The sequence below is a fragment of the Papio anubis genome, unplaced genomic scaffold, assembly GCF_008728515.1.
Source record: "Papio anubis isolate 15944 unplaced genomic scaffold, Panubis1.0 scaffold1027, whole genome shotgun sequence".
Lineage (NCBI taxonomy): Eukaryota > Metazoa > Chordata > Mammalia > Primates > Cercopithecidae > Papio > Papio anubis.
The window spans coordinates 3,114-14,791 of NW_022159394.1; the positions used below are offsets into that span (position 1 = coordinate 3,114).

Genomic DNA, 11,678 nt, shown 5'->3' on the forward strand with positions numbered 1-11,678 from the left:
CCTGAGATATGAAAGCCTGGAGAGAGATATGGCCTGAGGGAGGAGGAGCCTGAGGGGGAGAGCAGGCTTGGGAGGGTACAGGCTTGGAGAGGGAGATTCCGGGAGTGGAGATAGGGAGCCTGGAATGGGAGAGATAGTGAGACGGAGTGGAGATATGGGCCTGGAGTGGAGATATGGACTGGGATGGAGCCATGGAGAAGGAGCCGGAAAGGAGAGGCAGGGTGGAGATAAAAATGGAGGGGAGGATATTGAGCCTAGAGGGAGATATGAGCCAGAGGGAGATATGGACCTGAACAGATATCAGCATGGAATGGACATATGGGCCTGCTGTATAGATCTAGGCCTGGGGTGCAGATCTGATCAGGAGGCTGGGTCTCTGCACAGCTGAGATCCCTGTTGCGGGCAGGTAGGCGCCGGTGAGTTTACCTCTCAGCCCAGCAGGGCGGGCCTGGGCTGCCTGTGACGCACAGCCCAGTGGGGCAGCAGGGGAGTTCAGTAGTTTGCCTTGGCAGATGGATCATCCATCATGATCTTTCTTCCAGGGTCTTTCTTGGTCCAGAGGGCCTGTCCACACGGGTGAGTCCTTCCCAAACCTTAGGTGTCATCTCCTCACCTAAGAGGATTTTCCTGAAACAGGAGGGAAGTCCTGTCAGACAGTCTCTCATAAACTAAGAAGGGGGGACCCTGGGGTGCTCGGCTCCTCTCTGGCTTTCTTACCCTTGGCTGAGTCAAGCTCTGTGAAGAGTGGGGTGAGCTTGGGGTGCTCCAAGCTGAGGTGTGCAGGGAGGAAGTGGTGTCAGCGACTGAGGAAGGGAGGGAAGCAGCGCTAGGAGCAGCAGGTCCTCTGAGGACAAAGGTGTCACTCACACCCTCCAGTGTTTCCATGACGGTCAGGGCTGCAGTGTGGCTGCTGTCACTCTACCAGAAGAGGTGGGGAAACCACAGCCATGACCCTGACATTCCAAATCTTCTGACGGGGGCTCAGTTCATGCACTGGCTGATGTTCCATTCACAAAGGACATGCCCTCCATCCCGTGTCTACTTTGTGTTGTTTTATGTGAGTCATCATGAAGTGTTAAAATCTAGTAAGAGTCCCTTATTCAGCACTTGTTCAAAGCTCTCAGCTGACACCCTTGTTGTAGGGAGACGCCATGTCCATGCTGGATAGGTTCTTCCTGTAGCCCTGGACACCCAGGTGTGGTAGGAGCCTTAGAAACATGGAAAGGGGAAGAATCTTCTGAGCACATGGAGGGAGGGGCGGCTCCACATCCTCCTCTCTAAGGCGGCGCCTCCTTCTCCCCCAGGTGGTCAGGACAAGACCTTCCTGTTTGCCCGGCCTAGCGCTCTGGTGCCTCAGGGAGGAAACGTGACCCTTCGGTGTTACTATCGTGATGGACTTAACAACTTTACCAACTTCACTCTGTACAAAGATGACAGAAGCCACGTTCCCATCTTCCCCGGCAGAATATTCCAGGAGAGCTTCCTCATGGGTCCTGTGACCCCAGCACACGCAGGGACCTACAGATGTCGGGGCTCATACCCGCACTACCCCACTGAGTGGTCGGCACTCAGTGACCCCCTGGTGATCAGGGTCACAGGTCAGAGGGCTCCTGTCAGGGCTTCTCCTTGTCCCACCTCCTGAATCCCAGAGCTTCTGCTGGGGGTGTCCACCAGGGTCCCATCACCCAGGACCTAACTGTCTCTGGGGTAAAGGGGGATTGAACTCAGGGAAATGGGTGCTGTGATGGGAAGAATAACTGTCCACAATATGGCTACATTCTAATCCCTGGAGCCTGTGACTCTTTATGCTATAGGGCAGGGGACTAAAGGGGAAGATGGAGCTCTGGTTGTTGATGAGTTGACCTTGAGATGGGGAGACGGCCTGGACTGTCCCAGTGGGCTCAGTGGAATCACAAGACACCAAACGAGAGGAGGAGGAGGAGGAGAGTAGGGATTAGAGCAGCGTCGTGGGAGACTCCATCAGTCACTGTGGGCTTTGACGGTGGAGGAAGGCCACGAGCCACAATGGCAGGTGGTCTCTACAGGCTGGAGAAGTCAAGAGAACCGCTCTGCGGAGTCTCCAGAGGGAACACAGTTCTGTAGACGACTTGATTTTAGCACAGGGAGAACTGGATTCAATTTCTGACACTAAAAGTGGAAGGAGTCAGTGTATTCTCTCCTACCACCATGTTTGGGATAATTTTCTGCCTCAGCAACAGGAAACCAACACAGAAACATGGTCAAGGACAAGTTAGGAAACCAAACAACGATAGCCGGGCATGATGGTGGGCGCGAGTAAACCGACGACTGGATTTAATCTCTTGAATCCGGGAGGAAGTTGCAGTGAGCCAAGACCACACCACTACACTCCAGCCTGGGTGAAAAAGTCAACTCTGTGTCAAAAGTGGTGGTAATCAATTGGTAAAGAAACCAAACAGGGAGAAGGTTGGCAACCCCGAGATCAGGAGGCCCGGGGCGTGATGCCACCACCAGGCTACATCCACATAGGGAGGGGTGCGATGCTCCTGGAACTGGCACCAGGAGCCACCCTGTGGAAGCTGAGGCCATGGAAAAGACACAGAGGCGTGACAGGAGAGGCTCCCAATCCCCACCAGGAACAGGAGTGTAGTGCACTGGTGCCTGCCTTGCATGATCAGTTCATACCTCCTGCCAGGGACTCCAGTTTGTCCAAAGAGATTGAACCAGGCTGCTAAGAGCCTGGACATGCAGCCACCGGGTTCCTCTTCCACACATAGACAGCAGGAAAGAGATGAGTGGGAAACAGATACAGCAGCCCTAAGAGATGAGGATGAGCCCAGTGGGAAGGAAGTCGAGGCTACTAGAACAGGCAGGACAGAGAGAGAGGGAGGGACACAGATGGGAGGGACCTGCACCAGGATAAAGACAGGGGGAGACTGAGAGAGGGGAGGAAAGAGAGAGACAGACAGGCGGGAGAACCCCCTCCTTCCAGGTGCCATGGATATGATGACAAAGGAGGCGCCTTCTAAACTCACAACCTCTCTTTCTGGAGTCACAGAAAACCTTCCCTCTGGCCCTCCCAGGTCCCCTGGGGTGAGGAAATCAGGAGAGGCGGTCATACCCTGTAGGTCAGATACCCGTGTTTTGAGCTTCTTTCTGCACAGTGAGGTGAACTTTGAAGCCCTTGCACCTTGTTGGAGAGCTCCATGGTGGGGTTCCCAGGCCAACTATTCCATCAATTCCTGACGTCTGACGCAGGGACCTACAGATGCTACGGTTCTGTCACTCCCCTATGTGTTGTCAGCTCCCAGTGTTGACCCCTGGACATCGTGATCACAGGTGAGAGTGTCCGGACATTCTTCTCATTGTCAATGGGACACAGAGTGAATGATCAGGACTTGGAAGCCCCAGGTGGTCATGAGAAGATGAAGTGTGGGATTCTTATGGAGAGACTCACTTGGTGAAGTCTGTACCAGCAGAGACAGAGAGCAGGAGACACAAGTACAGACCAGGTGTCATAACAGAGAGGGACGAACACAGGGGCCCATACAGGGAGGAGTAGAAAAAGAAGAGAGTTAAAGGGGACACCCAGACACACAGACGTGTCCCAGAGGAGTCGTCCTTCCATGCTGGCTTGCTCCTGAATGCAGGGTTGCAAGCTTCATTTCTGTTTTACCTCCACAAAGCGTTTCTACCAGAGGAGGGCAAGGGCGTATATTCCTGTCCTGAGTCAGGCCCTGTGGCCTCAGACCTTCATGCTCCTACAGATGCCGTGTTTGTTCTGACACCTCTGCCTTTGTTTGGTGGAGAGTTATCATCCCAGGATATCATGGCCCCAGAACACCAACCCCACAACCTTATGCTGATGTGAACAGGGTCCAGACTGGATTCGAGGTTCATATTATTATGATAAGTTCTAAAGAGAGACACAGAGAGAGAGAAATCAAGGGAACATCAAAAACAAAACCTCACAGAAATGGAGCCAGAGGAAGGGGACTGAGAGACTCCTGGTTTTATAAAAAGAGGAGAGAGAGAGGCGGAGGTGGGAGAGAATGATGGAAGGAACAGAAAATAAAATCAGAACCCTGAAGTGAATTGGGCACAAAGACAGAGATAGATAAAAGATGTGGTGATGGTTGCGAGATTCCGTCGAACCGAGACTGAGACAGAGAAGATAAAGGAGATGGAAGGGCAGATGACCGTGGATGAACAGATAGACGGAAGTGATGAAACGGATACGTGATGAATGGTCGGTTTATAGATACATGAATGGCAATTGATGGAAATAGATACATGGGGTAGGTAGTAGTGGATTGATCGTAGATAGACAGGGTAGATAGATAAAAGATAGATAGATAGACAGACAGAACAGACAGACAGACAGACAGACAGATAGATGAATGAATAGATAGATAGATAGATAGATAGACACATAGATAGACACATAGATAGGTACATAGATACGTAGATGATACATAGAGAGGCAGACAGAGAGAGAGGGAACAGACAGATGATACATAGATATAGATAATAGATAGATGGTGGATGAATTAGAGACACACACAATTGATAGAGAGATACATGATACATAGATATAGATTACAGATAGATAATTGATAAGATTGACAGGTAGTAGATAGATAAAATCGATCGATATAGATAATAAGATAGAAATGTGCAGAAGGTTATGAACAAAACAGAAAGTGAGAAACTCAGAATTAAAGAAAAAGGAAGATCAAGTCAACAATCCAAGGAGGGTCAGAGAGAAGAAAACAATACAAAAAGGGAAAACACACCACGGGCTGGGGAAGTGAGATCAGAGACCTAGAGAGACAGAGAAAGTGGAAGGAGGAAATAGACGTGAAGAGACACGGGGTGGAGGGTGAGAGACAGAGAGACCATTAGGTCATAGATCAGAGGAGTGAGTTCTCAGCTCAGATGTGAGGGGAGCTGTGACAAGGAAGAATCTCCCTGAAGAAATTGCCTCTTCTCCTTCCAGGTATATATAAGAAACCTTCTCTCTCAGCCCAGCCGGGCCCCACAGTGCAGGCAGGAGAGAACGTGACCTTGTCCTGCAGCTCCCGGCGCTCCTTTGACATGTACCATCTATCCAGGGAGGGGGAGACCCATGAACTTAGGCTTCCTGCAGTGCCAAGCGTCAATGGAACATTCCAGGCCGACTTCCCTCTGGGCCCTGTGACCCACGGCGGAACCTACAGATGCTTCGGTTCTTTCCGTACTGCACCCTACGAGTGGTCAGTCCCAAGTGACCCACTGCACGTTTCTGTCACAGGTGAGGAAACCCCATGCCTGTCCCATGTCTTATAATCCCAGAGCCATAGCTGAGGAACTTGCTGCTGATGATGGAGAGAAGCATGGACAGGTTCAGAGAGAAGACCAAGCTTCGGTGTGAGGGCGGGATCAGGACGGAGGATGGCAGAGAGGGCACCTCCAAACCCTCCTGCATGGCCTGTGTGGTGGTCCGCGGTCAGGGCTCCAGGCACCCAGGCAGATGGAGAAACTGGTCAGGACAGACCCAGAGGAGGGAGACTGGGCTCAGTTTGGGGAGATCAGAGGTTCCCTCAGCCCCTCAACCTTACCCATTCACCAGAAGCCCATCCTGGCCTCTCACCCACACAGAGATATCATCACCAGCAACCCTTACAACCTTTTCTTTTCATTTGAAAAAGTATTTGTTGAGGTTAAAAATACCTATAAAATTGACCACCTTTACCATTTTTAAGTGTAAAGTCTAGTGGTCATAAATACATTTATATTCTGTTCTGGTTTTTGTTTTGTGTTGTTTTTACCCTCCATCATTCCCTTCCTGGCCTCTGATAGCCACCATTCTACTCTCTACCTTCTTGAGATCCACTTTAGAGCTCTTGCATAAGGGTGAGAATTGGGATTCTTTGTAATGAGCTCCATTTCCATCCATGTGGCTGCAAATGTCAGGATGTTACTATCTCTATGGATGAGTAGTCTCCACTGTGTGTATGTACTACAGTCTCTCTATTCATTCATCCACTGATGGGCAGTTAGGTTGACTCCACATCTTGGCTAGTGTGAACTGTGCTGGAACAGTCATGGGAGTGCAGATAGAACTTCGATACACTGAAGTCCTTTCCTTTAGATGTAAACCCAGTAGTGAATTTGTGAATACTATGAAAATTCTCTTTTTAGTCTTTTGTTTGGTTTTTGTTTGGTTTTTGTTTGGTTTTTGTTTTCGAGGGAGAGCTTTCCTCTGTAGCCCAGGCTGCAGTGCAAGTGACACAATCCAGGCTCATTGCAACCTTCTGGGAGGCAGAGGCCTCCTGGATTCAAATGATTCTTCTGCCTCAGCCTCCCTGGGAGCTGGGATTACAGGTGCACACCACAACGCCTGGCTACGTTTCGTATTTTTTAGTACAGACAGGGTTTCCCCATGTTGGCCAGGCTGCTCTCAAACTCCTGACCTCAAGCCAGGTGCCCGCCTCGCTCTCCCAAAGTGCTGGGATTACAGGCATGAGCCACCATGCCCAGTCTCTTTTTAGTTTCTTAAAGAACTTCCATACTTTTCTGCATAATGGCTGTACTAATTTACCTTCCTACCAACAGGATACCAGGGTTCTCCTTTCTCTACCATCTTGCCAGCATTTGTTTTCCCTGTCTTGCAGATAAAAGCCGTTTTAATGGGGTGAAATGATAATTCATTGTGATTCTAATTTGTACTTCTCTGATAATGAGTGTTAATAAACAGTGTTTCATACACATGATGGCCATTTATATGTTTTGTTTGTGGAGAAATGTCTGTTCATGTCTTTTGCTCATTTTTTAGTTAAATTATTTGTTTTATTCAGTTATGTGAGCTTCTTATATTTCCAGTTATAAATCCCGTCTCAGACGCACAGTTTGCAAATATTTGCTCGCATTCTGTGGGTTGTCTCTTCACTTTGTTGGTTGCTTGTTTTGCAGTGCAGAAGCTGCTTAGTTTGATGTAATCCCTGTGGTCTGTTTTTTGCTTTGATTACTTGTGCTTTTGAGGTTTTAAACAAAATGTCTTTTCTTAGACAAATGACCTGAAGCATTTCCCCAATATTTTCTTCTACATGTTTCACAGGTTCAGGACTTAGACTCATGTATTTAATTCATTTGGATTTGACTTTTGTGAATGGTGAGAGGTAGAAGTGCAGTTTCATTCCCTGCATGCAGATAACCTGTTTTCCCCACATCGTTTATTGAAAAGACTGTCCTTTCCTGATTGTAGGTTCTTGACACTTTTGTCAAAATGCATTGGATTGGCTGGGCATGGTGGCTCACACCTGCAATCCCAGCACTTTCAGAGGCCAAGGTAGGCGGATCACCTGAGATCAGGAGTTAGAGGCCCGCCTGGCCAACATAGTAAAACCCTGTCTCCACTAAAAGTACAAAAATTAGCTGAGCATGGTGGTCAGCTCCTGTCATACCACTACTCAAGAGTCTGAGGCAAGAGAATTACTTGAATTCAGGAGACGGAGGTTGCTGTGAGTCAAGAATGCACCTCTGCACTCCAGCCTGGGTGACAGAGCAAGATTCCATCTCAAAAAAAAAAAAAAAAAAAAAAAGCCATTGAATGTAGATGCATAGATTATATCTGTGTTCTTCATTTTTCTCCATTGTTCTATGCACTTTTCTTTATGCCAACATCATGCTGTTTTGTTTACTATAGCTCTGTAACATATTTTTAAGTCAGGTAATGTGTGTTCCTGTTTTCCCTCTATATCTTAAAGTCTCGAGATAATGGGTAACACATACAAAAATTATGGAGAAGAGGATCCCAGGACTCCCAGAACCCATTGTTGGATAACACAGTGTTGGCCGTGAACCAACCTCAAAGATTTCCCTTGAGTAGAGGACAGGCACCCTCATTTCCTCACCTCTCTCCTGTCTCTATTCTAGGAAACCCTTCACGTAGTTGGCCTTCACCCACTGAACCAAACTCCAAAACCAGTGAGTAAAGAATCCCTCTTATCTCTGCTTTTGGAAACCTGGGGAGGTGGAAGCCTTGGAGTCAAGCCTTGGCTCAGCACCTCCCAGCTCTGATTGTGGGCCTGTCTTCCACCATCTCTCAGAACTCCAGACACTCCAACAGCAAAAGGGATCTGGGCCCAGCACAGGGCTCCGTGAAGTCTCTTAATCTCTAATCTTCTGCGGCTGAGACCTCCTACAAGCTGGAAGGATGATTGCAAATCTCACATCCTTCTCAGGAAAAATGCAGTGTTTGTTCTCCCTGCATTCTTAACTGGAGGATAAATTCCTGGGGGCTTGAAAGAGGGAAGGGAAGGGAACATCTAATGAGGGTGAGATGTTTTAAAGAAGTTCCACTTGCCAAGGAATGAGCTCCTGTTGGTCATGAGGCAACCCTGGCTGACTCAGCAGAGCAAGAGCCTTGAGTAACAGAGAACAGAGCTCATGCACGCACACTTCGACTCACTGACTCATTCAGCCATGGCCCCATGCTCAGGCTGTGCAGTTGGAATCCATTCCTACTGTTGCCATAACAAATTTCCACAAAATTGGTGCATGAAAACAAAACGGCTTTTTAATTATCTTACAGTGCTGTAGCTCAAAGGATGAAATGCACCTCACTGGGCAAAAATCAAGGTGACAGCAAGGCTGCCTTCCCTCCGAAGGTTCCAGGCGAGAATCTGCTCTTCACATGTCCCAGTTTCTAGAGGCTCCCACGGTCCTTGGCTCCTGGTCCCCTTCCTCCTTCCTCAAAACCCACAAAGACTGGTCACGACTCACATGGCATCACTCAGACCCTTCTTCCTTGTCCACGCCTCTTTCTCTGCCTTCTTCCTCATCTTTTAAGGACTTTGGGATTATATTGCATTCACCAAGATAATCCATTATCATCTCCGTAATATCATCCAGGATACCCTCCTTTTCAGTTCAGCTGATTAGCAACCATAATTCCATCTGCAATCTTCATTCCTCTTTTCCACGTAAAATCACATATTCACAAGGTATGAAGGCTAGGACAGGCACATTTTTGGGGTGGGCTGGATTCTCCTGCCTTCCACAAATAGTAAACAGGATGCATTTGGCCTGTGCTCTTGGGACACTGACGTTGCAGATGGGTAAACGAGAGGAAAGAAAATGAATGCACAAGTGGACCTATAAATAGCTGATCTATTGGGAATTATCTGTGCATAAAATCTATTTATTTGTTTGTTTATTTATTTATTTATTTTTATTAAGACAGAGTCTCGCTCTATCCCCTACACTGGAGTGCAGTGTCACGATCTTGGCTCACTGCAACCTCCGCCTCCTGGGTTCAAGTGATTCTCCTGCCTCAGCCTCTCGAGTAGCTTGGATTACAGGCACCTGCCACCACACCTGGCTAATTCTTTTTGTAGATTTTTGGTAGAGACGATGTTTCACCATGTTGCCCAGTCTATCTCCAACTCCCAATCTAAAGTCATCCGACCGCCTCAGCCTCCCAAAGTGCTGGGATTATAGGCGTGAACCACGGCACCCAGCCAGAATTTAAAATAAATAATAGATAATGCTGAGTGTATAACTTCAGGTGACAGAGAAGGTCTCACTAATCACGTATTTGTGATGTTAATGAAAAAAATGGAAGACTGGCGGAAAGATTTTCCACACACAGCTGTCAGCCGTGAAGGCACAAAGGTGAAAACAATCTTATGTGGAAGGAAGAGGCTCTGCCTGAAATGCTGGGAATGAGATGGGAGAATTACAAGACCACTGGAGAGAGACAGAAGAGCACACTGGGCACACAGGAAACTAAGGAGGACAAGGAGTGTGTGTTTTATACTCACAGCCCTTGGATTCACCTCGGGCTAACTAGGAATCCCTACATGATTAATAGTGACTGACATGAACATAAGGGAGGCCCAGGTGTGTAACTGGAATCTAGGAGACCGTGGAAAAGGCGGTTCCCGCCCCACTGGTGAAACGTGGTGCTGACTTAGACACTGAGTAGATGAAGTGGATGGATACAGGATATGTTTGTGAGGTAGAATCATTTGCAGGGAGGGCTTGCTGGGTTTGATTTTTCCTAGTTGTTTATTCCTTGCTTCATTAATTTCTTTCTGAGATTTATTTCTCTTACATGTAAATCAATACCTGGCAGAGGAGTGATAGAAAGACGAGGCATGGTGCAAATGAAGGGACCGATTCCAGCATAATATACAAGGCTGTGAATGGTGGTTCATGCCTCTAACCCAGCTACTTAGCCGCCCACCACGACGCCCGGCTAATTTTTTGTATTTTTAGTAGAAACGGGGTTTCACCGTGTTAGCCAGGATGATCTCGATCTCCTGACCTCGTGATCTGCCGATCTTGGCCTCCAAAGTGCTGGGATGACAGGCGTGAGCCACTGCGCCCGGCCCCAAGCTCTTTTTAACAACCAGCTGTCCAGAGTACTAATAGAGGGAGAACTTGCTAACCCCGTCGTGTGGGACAGCATTGATCTATTCATGGTGATTCCACCTCCATGACCCAAACACCTCCCAAGAGGCCCAACCTCCCACACTGGGGGTTAAATTTCAATGTGAGGTTTCAAGGGGTCAAACATCTAAACTAAAGCAGTTGTATGTTCAGCAGGTTCCATGGTGACTGTGAGAGCTATAACTGAGAGAGCAGGAGAAAGCTGGGTCTCCCGCCATCAAGCCGCTTGTCCTAAGGAGACATTCCACATGGTTACCTGTCAATCAAGAAACGAGAGACAATCCATAAGAAGGAACTGCTGTGATTAGCTTCTTATTGGAGTCTCCTCTTCCTCCAGGTAACCCCGGACACCTGCATGTTCTGATTGGGACCTCAGTGGTCATGATCCTCTTCACCATCTTCTTCTTTCTCCTGCATCGCTGGTGCTCCAACAAAAAAGAGTAAGTCTCACGAAGCAGAGGCCACAGACCTCAGAGTCGTGTGGGGAAGTGGGATGGGAGCACGCAGGTGTGTGTTCCTCACCGGCAGGATGGTCTCTGGCCCAAGGCAGGAGCCACAGAGGCAGGGATTTCTACAGAGAGCACCAGACGCCCTGTCCCTGCCTTCAGCTCACAGACCATTACCTGATTCTGAACTGTATCCTCATGTCCCTGCAGCCACTGACATCCAGGAGAAGGTTCCATGACAGGCAGAAAGTGGGAGGCAGAATCACTGGGATGGGAACTCAGAGCTCTTCATGGGATGGGTCCTTCAGCTCAGAGAGATAGAATGTCTGAGTCTGGTTGTTGGCAGGGACCTCAGGCACCTACGGCCTCCCCCGGTGTGTTGGTATCTGCTCATGAAATGATGACCCAGACGTGCCCTCCCAGCTGCTTTGATGACTTTTGTCTCCTACAGATGCTGCTGTAATGGACCAAGAGCCTGCGGGGGACAGAACAGTGAACAGGGAGGTAGGTCCTCCTCGGCCCAACCTCGTGGATACTGCCTTATTCCCTAATAGTCCTGAAGAATGTGAGCCCCTCCCTCACTCAACATTTCCCTCTCTCCAGCACTCTGATGAACAAGACCCTCAGGAGGTGACATATGCACAGTTGGATCACTGCGTTCTCACACAGGGAAAAATCACTCGCCCTTCTCAGAGGCCCAAGACACCCCCAACAGATACCAGCGTGTACACGGACCTTCCAAATGCTGAGTCCAGATCGAAAGTTGTCTTCTAGTCCATGAGCACCACCGTCAGGCCTTGAACGGGTCTTCTAGGG

The 11,678-nt window shown here is 48.6% G+C and overlaps 1 pseudogene across 1 annotated transcript; it reads left to right on the top strand.

Moving 5' to 3' along the window:
• Positions 1–883: 883 nt before the first annotated feature.
• Positions 884–11,459, top strand: LOC101010618 (annotated as a pseudogene). The gene is made up of 7 exons (XR_004181107.1): positions 884–1,057; positions 1,214–1,612; positions 3,032–3,318; positions 4,979–5,272; positions 7,897–7,947; positions 10,754–10,856; positions 11,314–11,459. The product of XR_004181107.1 is annotated as a killer cell immunoglobulin-like receptor 3DS1 (transcript).
• Positions 11,460–11,678: the final 219 nt, after the last annotated feature.